Genomic DNA, 25,895 nt, shown 5'->3' with positions numbered 1-25,895 from the left:
TCAGTCCTGCCACTGCTCCTCAAAAGCCACACCATGCCAGCACTGCCAGCCTACATGTCCAGAGCAGAGCAACTCTTGGCATACTCAATCACAGCCCAGAAAGCCTGAGTTGGACTCAAGGCTCCTCCTCCTACGATCCAGGGGCTGGCACTGCCCTAGGGCCCCTTCCCTGAGCTATGGAATGGCAATCACATTTGCACTTCCTCCAGGGGGCTACATGATGACTAATCAGACACGAACAACATTCCCCCCTGGGAACAGGAATGATGTCTAGTATGATTACTTCCTCATTGCCTTCAGTTACATAGACAGGCATTCCCCTGGGGGCGGTGGGCCTGGAGGGGACTGTCTGTCTTCCCCAAAGCACAGAGCCACTGTGGGACAGACAGCAAAAGTTCCTAAGATTGCTCACTAGCACTTTCCCAAAGGGATTCAGTGTTCAGACAAGGAAAGGTCCCTAACTTTCTCCAGGGATGAGCAGCAGTCATTGCTGACGGGATAGTAGAGCCCTCTGGAGCCCAGGGTAAGGACATACTCAGCTGCCCACACCCCTCCCCACTGCCCCAGCTCATGGCAGGAGCCTGCGTTCTCCCCAGCACAGCCTGAGTGTTTAGAACTCCCACTTCACCCTCAGGGCAGCCTACCGCATTGCAGCCATGGCAAACTATTGCAGTGACTAGAAACAGAGAAGGGACAAATGGTGTGAAGTCTACACAATGCGAGCTGCAAAGGAGTCACTGCCTAAGCAGCTCATAAGTGAATGGAGGGTTCTGAAGCCAGTGCTAGGCAATCACTACAGCAGCTCCACTGAACTCAGTGCACTGCAGACATCAGCTTATGAAGCCCACAGTGATCTCGTGTGGGGACGGGGGGGAGGGTATTTTTCCTTTAGCATCTGAGGCTCAGGATTATTAATTCACTTGTCCAGAGTAACGATAAGGAGGAATAGAGCAGGAAAGAGGCACCTGGAACCCTGACAATAAAGATCCTCTTCCTTCACTGTGAAGACCTGAGTCCCTTACACTAGGATGGGGCAGAGGCTGTGCTGGAAACCACCACCTTTCTCCACCTTGAGCAATGACCCAAAGCCTGTCAAAAGCTGTTGGAAAGTCTGCTTCAGGGGTGATCTGCCTCCTTCTCGGTGGTGTGTCAGCTACTGCCCGGCATGACGGCTTATTTAAAAAATCAGCTAGAAATAAGATTCACTGTGAAATTAGTTGTAGACAAGCTCAGAAACTGCTAATGATGCAGAGATAATAAGGGATTTGCAGAAAACACTGATATTGCATTATGATTAGTGAGCAGAGCTTCACCCCTGGAGCCTGCAGGGCCCGAGCTCCCACAAGAAGCATAAATGCATATGCATTAGTAGCACACACTGGCAAATCCCGGCTCCCGGGGCCAGCAGGCTTGGGCCTCCTGGTCAGAGGCTCTGAGCTCAGCTCTGATTTGCAAAAATGATTAATATGTGGGTTTTGAGAATGAGAAATGTTTACTTCCTAGGTCTGAGAAAAACCAAAGGCCGGCCTTAAATCAAATTCCCATTTGAAAATGAAAGCAAGCAGGAGCAGCATGAGAAGGCTGCCCCAGGCAGCTGGCACAGCTCTTGCTGGTGAGGGCTTAAATCCACCCAGAACTTCAGCAGCTCTGCATTCCTGCATGTAGACAAGAGACAGCCATTGCCTAGGATGTCCACTTAGTAAACTGCAGCTGTACTGATCTTGCCAAATGACCACAGCATCATCCTCCCAATCTCTCCGTATCACATTAACCAAAGGGCCCTAGTCTAAGTCCAGCACTACTGGAGTTCCCACAGACCCTGCCTAAGGACTGTGGCCAGCACTCATGCCCACCACTCAGGGCCCGTGCCTTCTGGCCAGCACTCATGCCCACCACTCAGGGCCCGTGCCTGTTGGGTTACTGAATAGCTTTAATCTCACTCCTCCTACCCCATACCCAGCACCCACAAAACTAAAAAATGGCTGGGCATCAATCATGATGGAAATTAATAGGACAACAACAGAAAAGTTCAACAATGCAAACCAGGGGAGTTGTGCCCGCTGTGGCTAGACCTGCCCCACTCTATGGATAAACACACACACAAGGCGGCAATCACCGTGTGCCCATGATGTGCAAACTGGCTAACTGACTCTCTGCTCTTTCAGCAAAGAGGAGATAAAATACAAAATTTCATGCACTGGCAGTGAATAAGTCACTTGCATACCAAGATGTCAGAGAGTTTGAGGCTAAAACTCTTATTTACATGAAAAACAAACCTGTATGAGATACATGTTTCTCAACTTCACATTTGTCACACAGAGCCAGAAGGCACTACTCAACAAAGTCACATTAGTCCCCAGCCCTTTGCTCTCTCTGCCTTGCAGCTTAATTCCTCAACGGATGGACGGGGCCCTCCAGGTGCTTCCAGCAAGTGTGCTGCTCGGCTTCCTGCTCAGAGGGCTATGTTTGAAGAGGGACAGGATTGGAGGATGCATGTAGCCCACCCCACCACCACTGTTTGTATGAATCTTGCACAGAGCATAAATGGTTTATTCAGCTTGACACCAACAGAGAGCCTGGAGAGAGAGGTTCGTCCCTAACACAAACAGCCCTTCTCTTCCAAACACAGGGCAGGTGTACACCAAAGTCAACGGCAGAAAGGTTACAGGTGAGGAGGCGTGCCTCAGTGACAGAATAGGACAGCCTGGCTTATCTTCCCTCCATGTCCTTGTAACAGCAAACCCTGGGCCTTTGTGACCACATGGCTGATACACAATATAGAAACACTCTTCCTTTGGATGCAGTGACTGGTGGAGAGGGTGGCGCGCAACTGAAAGATAGCTAATACAAATCTGTGCTCGGATTTATCTGTAAACACAATCAGAAAAAAAAAACTCTTTCCACTGATGTTGCTAAATATCAGGTTATAAACCCACTGGACCTTGTCCCCATGACCTACGCCATCTGGACAGAATCTGTCTGCAGAGCAAAGCCACACAGAAAGGAAACAAACAGCACACACTGATCCCTGGCTCTTCTGTGCCCACCCCCCACTTCTTCCTTCCCACAAGTTTCCTTGGACTCTGACTCACAACCCCTCTCATCCATGTGGCCCAATGAACATCCCTCGGCTTACATGATTCAAAGTAGTTTCTGAAAATTTGCAGACTTGCACTGGCTCAAATTCAGAAAACAGACAGATATTCTTAGTCACACCTTGACACTTGATCAAATACATGTACCATTTTGTATAAGTTCTTTCATTTTGTTCCCCCTGCATTGTAAGTCAAAATTAGTAACTTAAATCTTGTTAAGTATCCAATTAAAAGTTAAATAGCTTCAATTTTTCACTTCAATTATATATGAGACCTCTGCTTTTTTAATCACTTAGATCAGTGCTTTGATTTACCTGTTTTCCATTCTTGATACAATCTGAAGGGAGAAACAGGACTGAAACAGTCACACAGCTGTACCGCCATGGGCTGAAAGACAAGATCACAGGCTCTGCCAAAGCTGGACCAGCAGCTGGCCGGCAAGACCACAAATCCATGACCCAAAATGCTCACTGCCTACAGATGGATGCCACCCTTACTTTGCTTTGCCAAAAGACAACAGACCAGAGTCCCTGAATTGTACAAAGGTGGGGGGCGGGGGGCGGTCATCTGAAAACCAGGCATCACACATCTAGCAAAGCCCTTTTCTTACTGAAAAAAAAAAATAGTAAGCAACAATAATCAAAACGATGACTCTCATCTATGGAGCTGTTACTAAGTTGGGCACTCCACACTGCCATCATTCCTGTTTCACCATGAGACAGGGCAGCTATTACATGTACACTTTCCTGGGGAATAGAGGAAGGCTGACCAAGAAAGAGCTCAGAGAAATCAAGTGACATGACTAAGGCGCACCCTTATGGTGTGGAATAGGAACTCAGCAGACCTGAGCCATAACCCGTGTCCATAAAGCAAGTCATGCAGAGCTGAGCTGACAGCAGATTCCCTAATAGAGTGGGCAGAGAGACAACATTTAGCTGTGTACTTGTGGCAGGTACCTTACATCCTGCAGTCGCCATGAAGAGACCTTTGGACACACACAAAGCCCTTCGTCTGTCACCTCCATGACTTTGGGGTCCCCCTAACTTAAGTAGGACTGAAAAAGAAATTTCTGACATCTGTTCCTGCTTTGAGATCTCTTAGAAAAGCATAGAGAGTAATGTGTAAGGCTTGGCTCTTCCTTATCACTCAGGGATGCCTTCTCTCTCATCCACCTCCTAGTACTGCCTCGCCCTAACAGACCACCCCAGCATCCATACTAGGGAAAGACTTAGCCTCTACTAGAAGCCACGTTCCTCACCCAGGAAATGATCAGTTTCTTTTTCCTGACTTTATATTCCAGTTAAGAAATATGCAACAGGCCTTGCGAGATGCCAAATCCCAATGCACACAGAATAGAAGAGGAGAGGAGGGATCACCCTACAACAACAGGGCACAGCAAAGCGTCATAAACCACGCACAGTGGAAGTCAAGTTGTGGTGAGCACATGACAGAACAAACTCATAAAACCTATCTCTAGTACCCATGTCATCCTCATCTTCATTAGGGCAAATGCTGATATATTCCATGACTAGGCAAGTGTCCTCTTCCATTCCATTTTAAACATACATGCAGCATCCCCAAGCACCTAGAGGCTTGGTGTTGGAAAGTGGCTTGGCCATATGTTGTGGACAACCTCTAGATGCAAGTGTGACCTTTCTCAGGGAAATAACTTCCCCACCCTACTCGCTCTCTGAAATGTCAAATGCTGCCAGGCTGCAGGTGTTTTGTAACAGAGAAGGAAATAACATCAGAAACTAACAAAAAACCATATTTGGTCATTAAACATCAGAAAGCCAAAAAATGTCAAGTTCTTGTTGCTTCTCTCTGAAATATCTCCTCACCCACACCTCCTTCCTGCTTTGTTGTCTTTTCTTCAGCGACTAAAGCTACAAGGCCACACAGGTTTGAGTGACAATTACATGCTTTCACAGGAATAAGAAAAGCAGTACACCATGAGTTAATCTAAAAAATGTGGTTGATGAGGGCACTGATAGTAACCAGTGGAGATCCAAGCCTTTTCCATGCATACTGTCACGCAGGCCAGCTACCAGAATTCTGAAGGTCGAAAGAGGAACAACAAACAGATCCTCAAGAATTTGCTTAAAGATCATGGTCATTGATTAACTATGGTGAACAGTGATGTCTCAGGTCCCAGTATCTCCTTGCTATCTTCTGCTGCACAAGGCACAAAACTCCTGGACCATCAAGTCACACAGGATCTCTGCAGTGTAAAAGGACACAGATGGTAACAACAGAGGTTCCTGAAATATTTATGCTTTGCCCTCCTGCAAGGGGTACCCTCGGGACACAGGGAGGTCCTACCCAACCACACAGCACCCTCGGGACATAGGGAGGTCTTATCCAACCACACAGCACCCTCGAGTTAAATAGAGGTCCTACCCAACCACACAGCACCCTCAAATCAAATGGAGGTCCTATCAAACCACACAGCACCCTTGGGACATAGGGAGTTGTATCCAACAACACGGTACCCTAGGGACACAGGGAGGTCCTATCCAACCACACAGCACCTTTGGGACACGGGGAGGTCCTAAACAACCACACAGCACCTTCAGGACACAGGAATGTCCTATCCAATCCTGGGGCAAGAGTAACCTGGCAGTGACCACTAGGAGTTCAGTGCCTGACAAGCACTGGCCACCAATTTCTCCCTTCAAATCCATAGGATGAACATGCTGCTGCCCATTAATATATAGAAAGTGAGATTCAAAGGGAAGGATTTCACTACACAAATAAAGAACTCCAAAATCTTCCTCTCCCTTCACCAGGTGGCCCCATGGCCTCTAGCTGAACACAAAGACTGAGCATGGAGTTCTGGATCCACTGCTGAAACAGAGGTGAGCAGTGGAAACTATAGAAGGATGCAATCAAGAGGGAAAACTCTATGGCTCAGGACATCCACCGTCACACAAGCACCCTGGGGAGGCACCAAGACAAGGCTCTTTATAGGCACCAGAAGTCAGGTTCTCAGAATGTTGATGTTTCCAGGCCGGACCAGACATCAGAGGAGCTTCCTTTGTCTCAGAATTCAGAGGTCCATTCTATTCAGTTACCAATGGAAAATAGTCCCAAGATTCAGCAGGGTCGACAATGGGCAAAAATAAGAAGAAAAAGGAGAAGTGGATGGAATTTAGCTATGAGAACCAACAATAGAGAGACTTCAGCTGGCTCCTTTACCCATAAGACTTTAACTCTCGCTGTACTGGATTCTCAGTAGACTATCCAACATGGAACCAGCCACCGAATGACAGATATGGGTGTGTCACAGGCACTGGCACTCGAACTGTATAAAGGTTTTACCTCCTGGGTTGATAGTGGCAAAGGCAGAAAGACTGTCACTGACAATTCACTTAATACTCCATACATAAGACAATCCTCTCACTGACAATAAAAGCATCCTGAAGACATAATTATGGAAAAGACTCAGAGTACTGCCTTGGCCACATCTCCTAAGATTCAATAGCACACATATCCCTGGGATATGAATTCGCTTCTTGAAAGATTTCTTCTTGTTTATTTGAAAGGCAGAGTTACAGAGAGTGATGAGAAACAAAGGGATCTTCCATCTGCTGGTTCACTCTCAAATGCCACAATGGCCCAGATTGAAGCCAGGGGCCTGGAACTCCACATAGGTCTCAAATCTCCCACATAAGTACAGAGGTACCATTTGCTGCTTCTTGCCAAGCACATGAACAGAGAGCTGGGTTGGAAGTAGAACAGCCAGAAATCAAACCAGCACCTTTATGGGATGCCAGAATCCGTAGGCCATGCAATTACCTGCTGTGCCTGAATGCTAACACTTGATTCACCTTTTTAATATTCTTGTCATTCATAAAACTATTGTTTCAAGCCTTGTGAATACTTTGGTATTCAAAAAATAAATATTACTACATTGTGATCAAAACTGACATTTTGTGTCCCCTGTCATAGATCACTTTGGCCCGCACATGCATGTGTGCACACACATGCACACAAACACACCTTATAGTGGCTGCAGCTGAAAGGTGTAATCCCTGTGTGTGGGAAACACAATGTAGCTTACGTTCTGTGATTCCACCTCACTGGGCATGCTGCTCACTGCCTTTCCATTCTATTTACATGTTTATGATGTCTGACTTACCAATAATCAGAGAAATTTTGAGGGGAAATGGTAATTTGGGCTTCTACATGGGGTGTGATAGGATCATGTTCAGCTTCAATTATTTAAAATTACAGAGCTATGAAGCTGAGCTTTAAAAAACCAAATTATTTCTAATAGCAGAATGTTTCAGCATCTTAATTTCAGTAAAAAGAAAAGATTTAAATAGATTTAAGGGCTTAAATACTTCTGAGGGAAGCAGGCACTGCAAAGCCAGGACGTCTCATTCACCTAAAAGTAATTAACAGAAAGTAAGCGAGATCATTATTTCCTCACAGATCCTCATTTAAAAGGAGGCTGAATCATGTGAGCTGATTGGGGCTTTCAATCCCAACAGAAACGCAGACTCCTAGCTGCTCAGGGATGAGCAGAAATGAGGCCCAATTAACGGGAAAAAAACGAAACCAACTGTTCCAGTGTGCTCAGATAGTGCTGAGGAAAGCAGGGGAGTACCCGGTTTGGGCTTTTTTTTTTTTAATTATTATTTTTCTCTGGTGGAAGCCTCAGTGCAACTCATGAGTCAGCTGAAGAGAATTGTGAGCGCCTCAGCAGGTGGGGTGTGGGCGCTTGAGGAGAGGAGGTGACAGCAGGGCCTGGGATGGGCCGAGTCACATCCCTCCTCTCCTCAGAACTCACACGACCAAGTCCATACCCCCTGTACCTAAGAGTGTGGCTGCTTCTGAAGCTGGGGTCTCGGAGGTGACTGGAGTAAGGTCACACAGGTCAGACAGAATCCAGTGGGACTGATGAGAGTGAGAGGAGGTGAGTGTGTGGCACAGCGGTTAGTGTGCCTCTTGGGATGCTCTCAGCCTGTATCACAGTAGGAGGGCTCATGCCTCACCTCTGTGCCCGGTGATAGATTCCTGCTGATGTGGGAGACAGCAGATCAAGGTTTACATTCCCACGACCCACAGGGGAGACACCAAGATGGAATTACGGGCTCCAGGCTTCATCCTGGCCCAGTCCTAGCAGCTGCAGGCATCTGGAGAGAGAACCAGCAGAAAAGAGATCTCTGTCTCTGTATTTTATCTTCCCTCTCCATCTGCCTTTCAAATAAAATGAAAATGCATAAAAATTTAAGAAGAAAGAGCCACCTTAGGCTACAGACACGCTGGGCAGAGGACGACCAGAGCAGACACAGTAGAACAAGCCGAGGAGAAACCAGCCCTGCTCATCCCTGGATCTTGGGTGTAGGACTTCCAGAGCTGGAGAAAGGCAATCTCCAGCTGTTCAAGCTGTCCTAATGCTGGAAGCCATGGTTACAGCTGCAGCTAAGAAACACAGGCCTAAGCTCTGTCCCAGGTCTCCCCGTTTCATGGCAACTCCCTGAGAGCCGCATCAAGACCAAATTCTCTGCCCCGAATCTGCATTCCCAATGCTAATGTGACAGCTTTACTGAGGAGCCAGCCTTCCCCAAGAAGACAAACTGTGGGTCATGAAAAACTAACAAGTGACACCAAACTGGCCCTCAAGACTTGGCTGCAGAAAAGACAACAACACAGTACATGCATAAATTTGACCCAGCTGCACCACGAGGGAGCTGGAAGGCCCATGGCCCTCTTTGTGACCCCCTGTGACTCCTCTTTGGGCCGGGACCTGTGGAACACAGCGCAGCTAAGCAACTCTGAGTGAGGGGGGTCTGCGGCATGCCCTCACAGCATCACCCCTTCAGGAAAGGCGTCCCGAGTGACCCCCACACCCAAGTACTGCTCTACTTTGTGGGGCATAGCCTAAGCACCTTGCTTGCCCCCTCCCCCCAGGGCTCATGTCTGTTGGAGGATTGCCAACAGTGTGACAAGCACAGTTGGGTGCTAGGTGCTTCTTACTGCATAGCATGCTGCATCCCTTGATCCTGTTTTAATTATCATCTGGGATTGCCACATCTGTGATTGCCAATTCCTGTCCTGCCAGGCTGCCTGGCACCACAGGCACTCCAATCATAGCTGGCTCCCTGCAGACCATACAATTTGATGTGTGACATCAGAGACTGGTTGTGTTCCAGGGCCACAGGTCCCTCACCACTCCCAGCACCATAAAGCATGCACATCCCTCCACCTCCCCAAGCCAGCAGCCACTCCACAATACCACTGGTCAGTGAACAAAAAGGTCTCCATAGAGTACCCCAGGTAAGTCCCAGACCAAGCCAAGCAACAGATTGACATGCACAATGGCAGCCCAGGGGCCCTTCAGGGGGTGCCTGGTGGTCTGCACCCATTCCCCAGACAGGCAAGCACACTAGGATGAGAAGCACAAACATGAGCCTGTGCCTATGACAGTCTGGGTCCCAGGAGCTCCGAGCAGTCCCCCACCATGGACATGCACTGTTCGGTGTGAGTAGGAACAGAACCACCACACACTCCTGGACTGAGGAGCTTCCCAATAATACAAACAGCCAGGGACATGCGGGCTCTTCCAGGAGTGCAGGCGAGTGGGCCTGGCACAGTGGTGCACTGGCTAATCCTCCCCTCGCAGCACCAGAGTCCCATATGAGCTCTGCTTCCTGTCTTTGCTGCTCTGTCACTCATTCTTATCACATACTCAGTACAACCACTGCCCTCCTCATCATTCCCTGCCCCCAACCTTGCTCTGTTGTCTCTACAGACCTTGTCACCACTGAACATGGCCAAGGTAGACCTAATTGGCAAGACGTAGGAGGGCAAAGTCATGGGCTCTCTGGGTTCACTGTGGGATATCCGGCAGCCAGACCTGGCCCTGGTGCATTGAAAGAGCTCAAAGCAAATGAATGATTTCATGGACTCCATCCCAAGGTCATGGGTAGAAGAGACAGGGAGATGCATATCAGAGAATTACTCAGACATTCCTTCATGCCCTGAGTGTCCAAGTCTGCACCCCTGCTCTATGAAGTTCACCAGTGCCCTCTCCTCAGGGAAAAGGAAAGAGCCTCTCCCTTGGTGGGGATAACACCACCAGTCCCCCCATATCTGCTTACTTCACTGGTAGCTTCTCGTAGCCCACGCCAAGGCCAAGTCAACATTTCTGCTAACAAACAACAAACATCCTTGATTTTGTGGGTACCCAGTCTTTGCTGCTGCTGTTTCTTTACTACCAGATGGTCAGGGGAAAGCCACAAAACACAGATGAGCAGGGATGACAGTGGGCATGGCTACATACCATTAAAACGTCATGTACAAAAGCAGGCAGTTAGGCTACCACACAAAGGCCTAAGCAGGGGAACAGACAAAGACGCCTGTCCCAGGAAAGACCCACTCACAGACAAGGACGCTTCAGGACCAAGCTCTGCAGTTCCTGAGTTCACTGCCCCACCCCGTGCTTATCTAGTCAACACTCAGTCTGCCAGGTGCTGAGATAAGGCTAAGCTCAGGACACCCTGCCTCCACAGAGCAAGTGTCCAAGGGGAGAGACCCTGAAGGAGAGTATCCACAACTGACTTTCCACACCTCTCAGTAATGTGAGGGGCCATTCCCCAATGTCTCACATCACAGCTGATGCCTGAGGCCAGCAGGTGCACTGCAGACCATGGGACACTGACAGCGATGGAATTCATGCACGATGAACTGCTGGTGAGGCTTTGGGGACGGTTCATAGCTGAGCAGAACTGGGTGAGAAACTGGAATCCAAGAAACTCTGAAAACACTTCCAACAACCTGGATCAGCCACCTCCTGTGGCCATGTTGGTCTCCAACAGGCCACCCAGGGCTTGGCTGTGACAAGGACCTTGTGTCTCCCATGACAACCCCAATTGGCAACTTATGGTAGATTCAATGGTGACAGAAAGGCCTTCCCACAAAGTACACATCACTCCTGCTGTCCCTACACACCACTGGGTGCAGAAATACATTCCTAGACAGACACATACACATGTCTATGGCTTCTCCATGATCCCCAGCAGTTTATGACCAATCCCTTCGCAGAAGGGACAGGGGAAGGGCCCTCCCTGGAGCAAATTACCTCCACCTGGTTCTTCCCAGGCCCGCCCCTCCCAATCTGTGACACGCCAGGGTGACACCTGATATGTGGCCTTGCAGGTAAGGGAATCAGCACTGGACCACCTGCAGCCGGCATCCCATCTTCAATGTGATCAGCCGTGCCTCAGCTTCCACATCCACTCAACCTGGTGAACTGCGAAGCCCATCACAGGTGTTTTCAAAACTAGCAGATTAAATTCATGCAAGGCACTTGTTGGGAGTTGGCACTGAACTTTGTCCCCCAAATATTCATCCACTGACAAATTGACACCCAGAACCTCAGAATGCAATTGTATTTAGAGATAGGGTCTTCAAAGGAGTAAATTGTCCTTAGTAAGCCCTGTCTGGGTCCTATGTGGCCGACAAAGTTACAAGACCGTTGTGGAAAAAAAAAGAGCTCAAAAGATGTCATTCGTTGCCTTCTGCAGAGGTGGAGAGCAGACAAGTGTAGGAGGAGACACCTCAGTTGACAGTGGTGGGTGTCAGGCTGATTCTCCTGGGCTTGGCGTACTGGTGCATAGCATGGTGACAGGGCCAATACCTATGGTCCCAGGAGCATCCCAGGAAATTTGAGTTCATTTTCTCAAGTCTCAGGCATCCAAAGAATGGGACCTTAAGCTTCGTCATATTCCAGTTCAAGCCACAGCTCACTGGACTGGAAACTCAGGTGAGGCCACTGAGAATAAGCAGCAGCCCAGAGTAGACCATGAGTTCAGGTCTTGGGAGGGTCTGCCTCATCCTGTTACATTTTGCTTTGTGAGCATAGCCAAGAAATCTGCCTCCTGCAGAGATGTAATAAAACACCAAGATGGGTACAGACTGAAGAAGTAAGCCCTGGGCCACCAAAGAGAAGGATAAAAGCTGCCACCCTCCACCCCTACCTCCAGGGACTTAATGGGTGTACCTGTCTTCCCGGAAACTCAATCAAGGGAGACCACAGTGAACAGAGGTGAGGCCAGGTGCTAAACAGGACACTCCTGGCTCAGCTCGCACACAAGTCAGGCAGCAGGTGCCCGGCAAGACTCCTCACCGAGAGTTTCTGACAGCACCAGCAGCTGAGCTGGCAGAGAGGTCCCTGTCAGCTGCTGGTGTCAGGCAAGCCCGGGTCACTCGTGGCTGATGGAGAAGCTCTGTCCAGAGGCAGTCTGCTGAGATTTTTCAATCCAATTTCTCTTGAGCGAAAGGCTAACCGGATAAGATCACTCCCTGTTAACAACGCGGATTGCAAGTGAAATCTCAGGGCTGGGGTGAGAGACAAGGTCACCAAATCAAGAGGTGGTTGCACAAAACAATCCAATCTAGGACCTGGAGCCTCCTGCCAGAGCCTGGTAATCTCACGTTGAACACGCCCAGTCCAGGAATTCAGTCACAGATAGCGGGGTGGGAGCCCTGCACAGGTATCCACGGCAGGTAGTGAGAGTCTGAACATGGGTATCCCAGGAGCTCCTCAATGTGAGGCAGCAGGGCAAGAACAAACACGGCCTCGGGGTGGAAATGAGAGGCTGCACTGAGGGCTGGAAAACCTGCTGTGGCCCCAAGCTCAGCTAAACCCACGTTCAAGATCACCCTGACACACAGGCACACTCTGCATCTCAGAGACCCTGCTTGCCTTTCCAGGCTGAGTTCAACTTGACCCAGAACAAGAACTTGAAAACCACGGACAAGTTGTCCAAGAAGCAGCTTCCAGTTCGTCCTTAGTTTGCCATGGGGGTGATGCTGAGGGGCTTGATGTGGGGTTGACACACATCAGGATCCCTTCCTATTTCTTTTTCTCTGCAAGAAACTCACAGAGAAGAGGTGTTTTTCCTCCCTTGAAAAGCTTTAGCAGGTGAAACAGACACACAAAACTTGCACAGATCTCTTCTGTGTGACTTGCTGGCTCTGGTCACAGGCACACGCAGACAACCCCTCCGTAAATGCTAGAGACATCAAGGCAAGGTCCTCTTTACAGGGATCTCAAAAATTGTCCTAATGGGGCCAGTGCACAAGTGGCCCTGACCAGCAGCAGGGAGCTGAGACAGACCACACCCTGACCTGGTGATGGCAAGTCCCCTGGGGCAGGCACACATAACAATGTCTCCTGCTGTGTGCCACAGGTTTGTGTGCCATCTGGATGTAGACAAGACTTCAACTTCAACAATTTCCAACAATTTATTGAGTGCCTGCTGTATACCAGAATTTAGATGCCTATCACTGGGACACCATGGGGAAAGTGAGGGCTCCCCGGTGGTGCTCCAGCTCTAATAGGACAACTGCGCTAACAAGGCCCTGAAGGCTGCATGTAGGCCAGAGGCCCAGAGACCAGCTTGGTACCCCAGCAGCGCCATGAGCTGCAGTGCCAGGAAGCTCCACTGGGTGGCACATGCTCCTTGCTAGCACCTCCTGATTTTAGAGCCAAGACCCTGGGCTAGGGCCAGAGCTCAGCCTGACACAATTCAATTGCTGCCTCAGAGAGCACTTTGGAACTGGGTCTGGGGAAAGAAAGCTCGCAGTCACAGGGGCTCCACCACTGCAAGTTTCCCAGCTACAAATTACAGGACTAATGACAGTGGGCTCCATCACCAGGCCTCCCTGTATTCCTCCTCCTCTATAGGATCCCATGAGTGTATGTGTGCGGTGCCCCCTTATCTAAAACCAAGCATGCCATCAACAGGCATGTGTTAGCTTCCTGTTTCCTTTTGTTTTTTTAAAAGGATTTATTGGGCCCGGTGCGGTAGCCTAGTGGCTAAAGTCCTTACCCACATGCACCAGAATCCCATACGGACACCGGTTTGTATCTCAGTAGCCCCACTTCCCATCCAGCTCCCTGCTTGTGCCCTGGGAAAGCAGTTGAGGACGGCCCAAGGGCTTAGGATCCTGTGCCCACATGAGAGACCCAGAGGAAACTCCTGGCTTCGGATCAGCTCAGCCCTGGCCATTGAGGCCACTTGGGGAGTAACCCAGCATGTGGAAGATCTTCCTCTCTGTCTCTCCTCCTCTCTGTACATTTGACTTTCCAATAAAAATAAATAAATATTTTTTTTCAAAATTATTTATTTATGTATTTGAAAGGCAGAGTTACAGAGATAGAATGAGAGAGCAACAGAGAGATCTTCCATTCACAATGACTGAAGCCAGGAGCCAGAAACTTCTTCCAAGTCTCCCAGTGTGGGAGCTGAAGCGCTCCCATCATCTCCTCTCATCTGATGCTTTCCCAGGCACAGCAGCAGGGAGCTAGATCAAAGCTCGAACTGGCACACACATGGGCGGCAGACCTCACAGGCAGCAGCTTCTGTTAGTTTTGAAACCTGTTCCTCTCCACTCACTCAAGGCATCCAGCCCCTGAACATGCATTCAGGAAGCACTTGGGTCTATGCACCTTCTTGGTGCCAGGACAGTTTCTGTGCAGCAGGTGGGGGTGAAGCAGACCAGGGGGAAGTGAAAGTGTCGCAGAATTACAGACTGTAGGACCAGGGAAACGTCACTTCTCTGATAATTACACTTCTGCAGGCCTTTAAGAGACATCAATGGAGCACAGCATCCAAGTCCAGGCAGTTATAAATCAGCAGCTTGACAGACAAAAGTGCATCTGAAATCATTCAAAGTGTACCAGAAATCATTTATGTCTGGGTAATTAGAACACATCGGAACGGCTCCATGCTGCTGAACTGAAATTGAGCAACATAATGTCCATGAAATCCCCACGGACTGAGGCGTGGTGAAGGCACCGACAGGATGAAAGCTACACTGGAAACCTGCCCCACCTGCCCCCACCCTACACAGCCCCTATTTGGATGCTAACAGACGACAGCTCTTTGCCCAAATTTGCTGGGTTTTTTTTCTCTTTGTTTCCAATTTGTTTATTTGTTTTCCCCACTCTGGTTTAAAAATGATGGTAGCCACTGTGGTTAAGACAAACATTCCAGGCCTTGTTTGCGTGTGGCAAAAGAGGATCCCTCCCCCGACCTGACCTTCCTCCTTCCCACCCCACCCCTGCCCCCAGTCAACCTTCCAACTAAGACAGCGTCTCAGATTTGGTCAGAAGACAGCAGAGATCTAAGACCCTGATGGGCAGCAACAGGGGTGGAAGTCCCCAGGGGACTGGCCCAAGAATAAGAGTGAAGCTGGAAAAAGAGACTTCTATGCCCGTCCATGGTGTCCACTCATCTAATGATGGCTGGGAAAAAGTAACCAGTCTATCAGGGACAGCATGATGACATGACAAATTAATACTCCAGCTGTTAGCACCAGAATCTCATATGGGCACCGATTCGTGTCCAAGCTACTCCACTTCTGATCCAGCTCCCCGTTTGTGGCCAGGAAAAACAGCAGAGGATGGCACAATTCCTTGGGCCCCTGCACCCACATGGGAGACTGAAGAGAGGCTCCTGGTTCCCAGCTTTAGAAGGGCTCAGATCTAGCTGGTGCAGCCATTTGAGGAGTAAACCAGTAGCTGGAGGACCTATCTCTCCCAGTCTCTCTATAAAATCTGCCTTTAAAAATAAACAAATCTTTTAAAAAGTAAATAAATAAGTGACCTATCTTGCTCTGCAGAGTGAAGTAACGATAAGGCACGTGGTGAGCTTAGAGCAGCACAAATGAGACAAGACAGACATGCGACCCCCAAAACAGGTACCTGTCCCCTGGAACGAGTGGCGTGTAAGAGTCCCTGGCACAAGGGCCACAATGCCAGCAGAGTCAGACTATACCAGCACCCTAAGGGGACCCGTGTATTTGAGGACTGGACACATGCTGCAGGGTCCTGCTTAGTACAGCCTGGTCGTGGCCTACAGTCCCCCAAGATGACCTGGGCTAGCTGTCGGCTAGTGCATCTGAAAGCAGAGGTTGTGCTGCCGTCTGGGTGGATGGAAGGAAACACAGCCATGCACCTTCACAGGCAGATGCTGACAACCCTCGGGCCCTGCAGGCCAGCCTCTTGCTAGGACAGTGTCAGCAGGCATCCCTTTCCACTGCTGTCTCAGACACACAACAGAGCACACAGGCAGCCCCATGTGCTTTGCTGGTAACGGGAAAGACTATTGCAGCTATGCTGGAAATTGCTATTTAAAATGCATGTCTGCTCTGTGTGTGAGACAGCAGCCACAGAGCCAGGTGCAGAGAGCTGAGGCAGGATGGGGTGGTCCATCCCCCGTAGAGACACGTCCCCGGGATCGTGCCTCTCTCCCCAATGGCTTTATCTCTCAGCAAGATCATCACCAAGACAGGACTCCCTCACAGAGACATATTTGCTCCCCTGATCCCCCTCTGTCTCTCTTGATTAAAAGCTATGTGTGATATTTGTAGTTATCAAACATCAATATTTGGCATGGATTTGTGAGATGGAGACGGGTGGAGGGCGGCGATTGACCACGTCTGAGCAAACACACAGTGCTGTTGATTAGGGGCGCCCAGGAGCAAGCTGCTCCCCCACCCAGCCTGGCCAAACCAACCCCAGAGGCTCAGAATCAGAGCTGGGACCCCATCAGGGAGAGGAGCAGCAGGATGGAGAGTGGGACAGTCACTCCCTCCCCGGAGAGCATGAGCCCTAAGATTGTTGCCATCCTGTCCAAATGCCTCCTAGGAAAGCCAACTGAGTAGAGGTAAGGCAGGAATGAGCTGGCGGTGGGCACCTCTGTGCCGAGCGTCTTGACACTTGGCCCCGGCTTTCAGCCCATAGCTCTGGCCTTCCAGGACTCAGTGGGCCAATGCTGGGTCCAGCGGCTACAATCCTTCCTTAGTGTCCTCCATAGGGACCTGACCTGTGTGCACTTTCACCCCCACAACTGCCTGATGGGAAAGGTTGAGAGTTCAGGACACCAACCCAGCTTAACGTAACAGCAGAGCTGGAAACCAATGCTTGTGTCTGATTCCAGAGTCTGCCTGGTACGGCCTCCCAGGAATGGCCCTTGAAGATCCCAGTATGTCTGTGACTTGGCCTAACTGCCCAGGGTCCACCAGAGCCACTCCTGCCTCTGAAGGAAGATGCCTGGTTCATGTCTACCACTTCTACCAACTCCCAGTGTGGCATCATCTGTGAAAGCAGGGTGATGACAAACCTCCCCCCACGCCCCGCTCTCTCCATGACAACTCACACCTCACGCACACAAGAGCTCAACAGCTGGGCGCTGGCAAGGTTGTGCAGTGAGCGAAGCCACTGGCTGGCCTGTGAAGCCATTAAATTATTCACTAACTCATAGATCATACAGTATCATCATTTTCTTCAAGAAGGTTCTTGATTTTCTTTATTTCTTCAGCAACACATTAGTCATTCAGTAGCATGTTATTTACCTTCATGGCATTTTTAATTTTTTCTTCTTGTTGATTTTGTTTTGTGACTTTTTATTTTAGGGGATGTGTAATGGAGACTATCATATCCAGATGTGAGGATACATGGCAGTATGCATCCCTACTTCCAGATCAAAGATGGGCTCCCAATGAAACTGTTAACTATATTTTGACAATAGGATGCTTGACTCTGCCATTGTCCATGCCCGCAATGATGGACATATTACTGTTTATGAAGAACTATACTATAGTAATAATACAGGGGAACTCAATGGGGGGGAGGGGATATGGGGAGTGGGGGTTAGGGAAGTACCAGGACCTATGGAACTCTATAATAAAATATAAATATAATAATAATAATAATAATAATAATAACAATTAAAGACTTTTTATCTGAAAGCAGACTTACAGAGAAAAGGGGAAAGACCAAAAGAAAGATCTTCCGTCTGCTAATTCACTCTTAAAATAGCCAGGGCTGGGCCAGGCTAAAGTAAGGGCCAGGAATTCCATTTGGGTCTCCCATATGGATACAGAGGCCCAAGTACTTGGGTCATCTTCCACTGTTTTCCCAGGTATATTAGCAGGAAGCTGGACTGAAAGTGAAGCAACCACGACTTTAGCCTATGCCCATGTGGGATATGGGCTTCACAGGCGTGAGCAAGCCTGTGGGTTCTATCCCCGGGATGTGGCAGTGCAGGTGTGAGGGAGACTATGGGTTCTATCCCCAGGATGTGGCAATGCAGGCATGAGGGATCCTTTGGGTTCTAGCCCCAGGATGTGGCAGTGGAGGTGTGAGTGAGCCTGTGGATTCTAGCCCCGTGATGTGGCAGTGCAGACGTGAGGGAGCCTGTGGGTCCCTGAACAAACAGGACTGCTTTCTCCCCTTGCTCATTCATCTCTGCAGCAAGCCTGAACTGAGCCCATGTCCCAGGCACCCCATCAGGACACAAAAGAAGAAAAGACTCTTAAGGCCAACCTCAAGTCCAAAGCTGACATTGGAAAACTGTCGGGATCATGGCATCTTCAGAGGGGCACAGCCATCAGCCATCCTTGGGGAAAAAAAATCACTAAACGGATTTGCCCTCCAATCTGGCAGGCAGCAGTGGAGAGAAACGGCAGAGATGCTCGGCGGGGCAGCAAGCTGTGGGTTAGGGTCACGAGGGCCAGGCTGGCTGGCTTAATCGCAACCTCATGGTCAAAATGACGCATGTCTTTTTGAAGGGAAGGAATTTAAGCTCACTGCCCGGAGTATCAGCTCTGTCCCCTCGCTCCTAATGCTGTTATCTCGTCCGCACACTTGGTCTGCTGCCGAGCAGCGGGTGCAGCGGGGAAGCAACAGACTGAGGAGAAGCAGAATGTACCCCTGGAGCCCTGGTGTCTGGTGGATGACCCCTGCACCCTGAAGGCCGCTCCCATGGGGAGAAAGGACAGGAAACACCTGGCAGGGAGCAGGAATTCGTCCTTCTGGGCTCTCGGCCTCCTACCCCACATCCCAGGGGTACAAATCCCATCCAATTACCAGTCAAAAACCCTCCAGAGGCCTGGCTCCAATTACAGCTGCTCCCTCTGCCAGGCCCCAGCACCCCCTTCTCTAAAAGCCAAGAAACTGAAACACATGCCTGTGTTTCTGCCCAGACTGCTCCAGCCTCCACCCAGAGTCCCCATTCCCTACACCTGTGTCACTACCTCTTTTCTTCAAGCCTCTGTAGGTCTCCTCTGCCATGAAGCCTTCCCTGTGAATGCCACATTCCAGCGCCACTAAGCTGTGTCTCAGCTGAAGGTCTCTTCTTAGGGACTAGTGGTAAAGTTCGCAAAGCCTCTGTCTGTGACTCCAGCTTCCCGTATGAGCATCAATTTGTGTCCACTTCTGATCCAGCTCCCCACTAAAGTTCTGGGAAAAACAGCAGATAATCCAACAGCTTGGACCCCTGCCACTCTCATGGGAAACCGGAAGAGGCTCCTGGCTTCAGCATAGCCCAGCCCCAACTGTTGAGGCCATCTGAGGAGTTAATCAATGGATGGGAGATCTCTCTTTCTCTGTAACTCTGACTTGCAAATAAAATAAATTTTTAAAAAACAAAGAAAAACAGCTCTGCATCCTCTTGCACCCAAGGCAGATGTTGATCAGTGGTGCTGAGTGCACACGGCCCTGCACTTCACCTAGAGCTGGCCTGACTGCACTCCTGTTTGGCTGACGGTAAGATTGTTCCCTTTCCCCATACCTACAGTCATGGTGACCTGGGATCTGGAATTTAAAAGCCAAAAGAGCCTGGGAGACCCTCATTTCCCAGGCAAGGATGCTCAAGTCCTCAGGCAGCTGGCAGCAGAACCAGGGATAAACCCCACTACCATGCCCCACACCTCTCTCTGCTACATGCCACTGCCTCAGTTGAAGCAGGGAACAAGCTGCCAGCATCCTCAGCAATTAAACCCAGAGCCAAGGATACAAATCAAGCTGCCTCGGTAGACACCGGCTCCTGTCACTTTTTTTCCCCTCTTCTAGATTCTGGTACAAACTGCAGACAACTCTCAGTAGAAACACAGGCTGTGCATGGGGGCATGGAGAGAAGGGAGCAGGCGCTTCCCATTCGTCCTTTGAAACAGCAGGCTCTGCTTTTGCTAAATTCCAAAAGGTGGCAGCATTCCATTAAATATTCATCTGCTGCTGAGGCTGCTGAGCGGCCTGATGTAGAAGCAACAGGGGTGGAAAGTGAAAACACCTGGACTGCAGGGGGGCCATGGCCCTGGCAGAGTCCAGCACGAATGAGGCTATTGCTGGGGGCATCTGGGGGGATCCTGGGAGCCCTTTAGTGGGAGGGGAATAGAGGGTGCCACATAGAACTAAAGGCACACCTGGCCCTGAGGGGGGTGAACACCAGACCCAGACCTACCTGAGGTCTGCATCTGTGTGGGCATACCCTGGGACAGCCCCAAGGTCATGCCAAGTATGGATCCTCCATTGACATGTAGGTGGAGCCTGTGACTGACCTCCAACTAACGAGGAACAGGGAACAGACCACCTTGTAACTACACAAGGAAGCATTTAAGCCTTCAACTTGCTAGCAAGCACTGGGGCCCGGATTTGCAAGCAACTAGAAAGCAAACAGGCATCAGAACCACCACTCTGCACCCAGAAGCTATAGGCTCAAAGGAGGGTACAGCAAGTTCTAGAGGAGAACTGAGCCCCAGCCAAAACCTTTGACTGCAACCAGGACCCACCTCAACCACGTCTAGACCTGTGAACTCAGGAAAATGAGATAAACAGGTGTCTGAAGCAAGCTTTTGTGATTTCCTCTGCAGACACGAAAACAAACACATCGTCTTTTTGTTACAGTAAAGCAGGTGTACTGCAAAACTTAACAGTGGGCTTCAAAAAGCCCACGGACAGGGCAAGCATTTCATCCAGTAGTTAAGAACATGCTGGGGACACCCATAGCCCATATCAAAGTGCCTGGGTTCAAACCCCACCTCCAACTTCTACATTCACCTCCCTAATAAGGAACACCTGGGAGGCAGGTGCTGGTGCAAATGCTTGGGTCTCTGCCACCCAATGGGAGACCCAGAGGGAGTTCCTGGCCCAGTCCCAGTTGTGGCAGGCATTTGAGCAGTGAACCAGTGGAAGGGTGATCTCTATCTCTCTCTGGTTATGTCCCTTTCTGTCCCACCTTATTACTCAGATGAATTTTTTAAATGGGTGTTTTTTTAAAAACTCATGAAAGTGTGCATCATTTTTTCAGTTTCATTTTCCATGGCATTTTTGAAGCTTCCTCAAACGGGTCTTAATTGAGCCAGAACCAACTAGACATCTGGCTTCTGCCATGGTCGTCCAGGATAAAAACAGTACAATTCCCAAGCCAGTCAACATCACCCACATCCAGCTCAGAAAGCACAGAAGGGAGCTTCTCACCTGGCCTCAGCTCCCTGGGGTCTCTCATTGTATGACCCATGGACCACAGAGGACCCCATTCATGCTCCATTCCTCCAGCAAAGCGACGCCACCATAACTTCACACCCACAGCTGAAGCAAAGACGCAAGCCCACCTTAACATCTGAGGAAAAGGCAGTGTCTTAGATATATCAAGTGCTGTGAAGACTGGCTTCCCACCAGGCGCCTGTCAATAAGACTTTCAACAGGTGAGTGTTAGCAGGTGGGACGGTCACAGCATGGGACGGCTCTAGAATCCACTTCACCCCTAGGAATCCAGTTTTCAGAAAGGCTTCCTGCATCACTGTCATGCCCCCTCCTCAACTCATCATGGGGATCCGCATGATACACTTCTAGGTCTCAGACCCATCCCCAGGTTCCTGGGGGAATCTGAGCTGTCCATTCTTCCCTGGGCCTGTTCCCTCACTGGAGAACATGGGGCACATAGGAAGAAGACAGCATGCACCTGCTGGGGCCAGGAAAGGCCCTAACTTGGAGGCAATTCCTACATGGAGAGCTGAACTCAGGAAGAACAGAGCTGGCCAATACTGTAGGGCACCATGTGGGGAGGGCACTGGGGTGTTCTGCCTCCACGGGGCAGGAAGAGACCAAGCACCTGTCTCAAGGACCCACGCTGGTATCAGAAGCTCCGTCTTTACTCTTCCCAAGGGCATGTTTGTGTCCCCACACTAGCACGCAGCTGAGAAACAAACTTCAACATGACAGCCCACCACCACTGTTAATACCATTAAGGAAAAGAATCACTGCTTGTGAAAGAGAACAGTGAAATCAATGGAGTCCAAAGGAAAAAAAATACAAAACCACCAACCTGGTTCAGCTTTGCACCTGCCTCCCTGATACCTGGCTCTGCATTCGGAGATGCGAGTAGAGGATCACCCATAACCACACTCAGAAGGAACCAGCTGCCTGTTCCAGTCAGCACTGTGTCACTGATCATCACAGAACATCACCATGAGGCCCAGCAGCAGCCAAGACCCACCCTTCATGGAGACATCACTCACTGAACTAACCTTTTGTAGAGAAGGGAGATGCAGGGTGCAGGCTTTATAAAGTATCTTTGCTACTGTAGTTATCCACTTCATAAATACATAAACACATCTTTTCACCATTATACAACCATAGCCTAGGTGAAAATTCCTGTAAGTGTGATTCCAGTTCCAAGGGTTACACGTTTTACCTTTGCAATGTGCAAGGCCAACAGCCACTAAGAAGGGCTCAAACCAGCGTGAGTGGCTACAGTGACAGATTGCTGCCTGATGGTACTCAGTATGGGTGACGGAATGAGACTTCGAAAGCTGAGTTTCAGAAGGACTTGCAGCTTCTGTTCAGCTCCCAGATTCTTCACCCTGGGGGAAGTCTTCAGCCATGCCACAGGCTGCTCCACATGACTCCAGGAGGACAGGACATGGTGAGGAGTACCAGCCTATTGACATCGGCCAATCCATGGACCTTGTCAAAAGATGGTTCCTCAGCCCACAGCAGACGACTGGAGCCCCAGCTCAGGCAGAACCGGAGCTAGAATTACCATGGAAGCCACCCCAAGATGGAGATAACAAATGGGTGCTGTTTCATATAGGAGGAAGTCAATAACTCCACCAATCACCTTTCCACATACTGCACAGGGAGAAAAAATAACATCCAGAGAAGCTTCCAGACCCCAGCAGCAAGGCCCACAAGGGCTGCTCACCATGTGGGGCCTGGCTAGGTAGGTCCAGACACAGTGCCGCACCTCCCCTGAGTTTTACTTCCTCACCCTCAAAACAAGGACCAAACAGCACTCTATGCCATCATGGGGAAGATTTGAGAACAAAGACACCTGTTCAACCATAAAGTAGAACAAGACAGGTGTAGGGTTCTCATTTCTTCCTCCTCTTGACATTGCAGCTAAACACTTCTTCCATCAGTGAAGTTTTTCCAAAAATCCGATCCCAAACATCATTTTGTGGAAACAGGTGGGTTAAGTGCTGGGTCCTTATACATTCAGTTGCACCAAATGCCAGCACAAACTGGAGCATGACCGTGGAGAAGGGGAGCCAACTGACCTCGGAGCTCACACAGGGACAGCAACAACACTGTGTCTGCACCTATCACTAATTCCACAGAAGAATTTGTTTCAAGTCAGCAGCATACTGCTGACTTAACGATTTCAAGAGAAATTTCAAAACCACTACCATCAGTGAAAACCCAGCATGGCTTGCTCTACAAGATAATCATCAAGCGAGACGCAGATTACTACAAAACGGCAATACCACTGTATGGTAACTGGGAACACACAGTAGACCACACCTGGCAGAGCCTCATAGGATCCCTGCATGCTTCACAGGCGGGGGCAGGCGACTCTGGAAGGAACCGCAGAGCCACCATACCCCAGGGTGACAGAGTATACAGGAGTCACGTGCAGCATCATGCAGCAACTGCACACACAGCGCCATGGTGGGGGGCCCCCAGGGGCCCTCAGTCAGCACCACTATCCACCACACTAACAGCCAAGTGCCTGCTGTTCAACACCCCTCACACCTTCCCTGCAACCTGCTGCTCCCACTGCAACAGACAAAAGGATGACTTCACAAACCCTCCTCTCGCCACTGCACCCCAGATCTGTTTTCTGAAGACCCCCCGCTCTCCTCTGAAGCAGGGTTCAGTCTGAGATGATCCCCAGATGGCTCTTAACAGAAACCACACACACACAAACCAGGAATTCCAGGGAAACAGGATTTCCCTCAAATCCAGTGACCTCTCAGCAAGGTCAGGATCCCATTAGATCTGTCCCTGGATGGATGCCTTGGACCCAAGGGGCTGCATGGGAGGTGGAAACAGCACTTAACTCTGAATTTGTCCAGCCAACGCTTCTACTTCTGGCATCTCCTGGACTGCTGGTGGCACTGGGCAAGAGGGCTGAACTCTCATACTCACAGTCCTGGCAAAGACAAACACATGCAGAGAGGCAGTGTAGCGGGTCCAAGGAAGGATCCCAATTCCCGGCTCTCTCTGCCCGCCCCCCACCCAGCCAGCACAGCCACATGGGGCTCCCTCAGGTCAGAACGTGCTGTCAGGGGCTCACACTACGGCACAGCGGGTTAAACTGCTGCTTATGACACTGCTTTCAATCCTAGCTGCTCTGCCTCTCACTCACCTCCCAGCTACTGCGCCTGGGAAGGCTGGTGTCGGTTGACAGCAAAACAAGTATTTGTGTCCTAAGCCCCCATGTGGGAGACCCTGCTAGGGTTCCCAGCTCTTGGCTTTAGCCAGGCCCAACATCAGCTGTTGTGGCAGTCTAAGGTGTGAACAAGAAGATGAAAGAAGATCCAGGGTCATATAGCCTAGTGGCTAAGGTCCTCACATTACAAGTGCTGGGATCCTGTATGGGCACCGGTTTGTGTCCTGGCTGTTCCACTTCCCATCCAGCTCCCTGCTTATAGCCCAGGAAAATAGTAGAGGATGCCCCAAAGCCTTGGGACCCTGCACCCGCGTGGGAGACCCGGAAGAGGCTCTGGGCTCCTGACTTCGGACTGGCTCAGCTCCAGCCACTGCGACCACTTGGGGAGTGAGAACCAGTGGAGGGAAGACTTTCTATCTCTCCTCTGTAAATCTGACTTTCCAATAAAAATTAAAAGTTTTAAATGTAAGATAACTCCCTCTCTGTAATTCTTACAAATAAATATATTTTTGTATTTTTTTGTATGCTGTCAGTATAAAATGTACATTGGATTCTGAAGGCATCTTGAACAAAAGGAATACAATTTTATTAATATTAATAGCTCATTAATATTTATAGCAATTACAGGTGAAAACTGAGCAATACATAAGTAAGTTGCATGCTTATATGTAAACATGAGTATATAAAATTGATTAATACAATTAATTTCAGTGGGGTTTCGGTTTTGAGTTTGTTTTATTTTTGGTAAGGCAGAGGAGAGACAGCGAAAGCGCACATCCAGCCACTGGTTCACTGCCCAGACGCCTGTAACAGCCAGGGCTGGGCCTGGCCGGCTCAAGCCAGGACCAAGGAACTCCACCCAGGACTCCCACGCACAGGCCGGGAGTCCAATGCCCCAGTCACCACCGCCGCCACCGGGGTCTGGAGCTGGAACTGGGAGTCGAACCCGGTGTCGGGTGAGGGAATCCCAGGCAGCGTCCGAACCACTGAGAGAAACGCCCACTCCACCGACCTGTGCGGACTGACGTCCCCGCGAGGCTGTGAGAACGTGTTAAATGGCGTGTGTGGCCAGCTCAGCTGCGCACGGCTGGTCCGGGGTCTCCCTCAGGAGCCCTGAGGCCCTAACAGACACCTCAGCCATCCCGCACCAAGCTCACGGCTTCCACGGGGCCAGAGCGCGAGCGAGGCCGGGCTGCCAGGCCGGCCAGGGCTGGAGCAGAGCCCCAGTGGGGCCCAAGCAAGCCGGCCGACCGGCCACAAACACCTCCAGTGCTCCGTGACTTCGCGTGACTGAACCGCTTCCCCCTGAGGCGGGCGCGCACATCTG

General features: G+C 50.0%; 1 protein-coding gene across 8 annotated transcripts in view; it reads right to left on the bottom strand.

Annotated features, from left to right (window-relative positions):
* The window catches only part of RBFOX1 (RNA binding fox-1 homolog 1), a 1,600,707-nt gene extending 1,575,017 nt beyond the window's left edge, over positions 1–25,690 (bottom strand). For all 8 annotated transcript variants that reach the window (XM_058681067.1, XM_058681061.1, XM_058681073.1 and 5 more), the window contains exon 1: positions 25,581–25,690. The gene's annotated coding sequence lies outside the window, so the exon portion shown is untranslated. The remainder of the gene's footprint in view (positions 1–25,580) is intronic.
* Between the last annotated feature and the right edge of the window lie 205 nt (positions 25,691–25,895).

This window comes from Ochotona princeps, chromosome 24 (genome assembly GCF_030435755.1).
Source record: "Ochotona princeps isolate mOchPri1 chromosome 24, mOchPri1.hap1, whole genome shotgun sequence".
NCBI classification, from domain to species: domain Eukaryota; kingdom Metazoa; phylum Chordata; class Mammalia; order Lagomorpha; family Ochotonidae; genus Ochotona; species Ochotona princeps.
The sequence above is the reverse complement of the archived record's forward strand: the minus strand, read 5'-3'. Positions and strand labels throughout refer to the sequence as shown.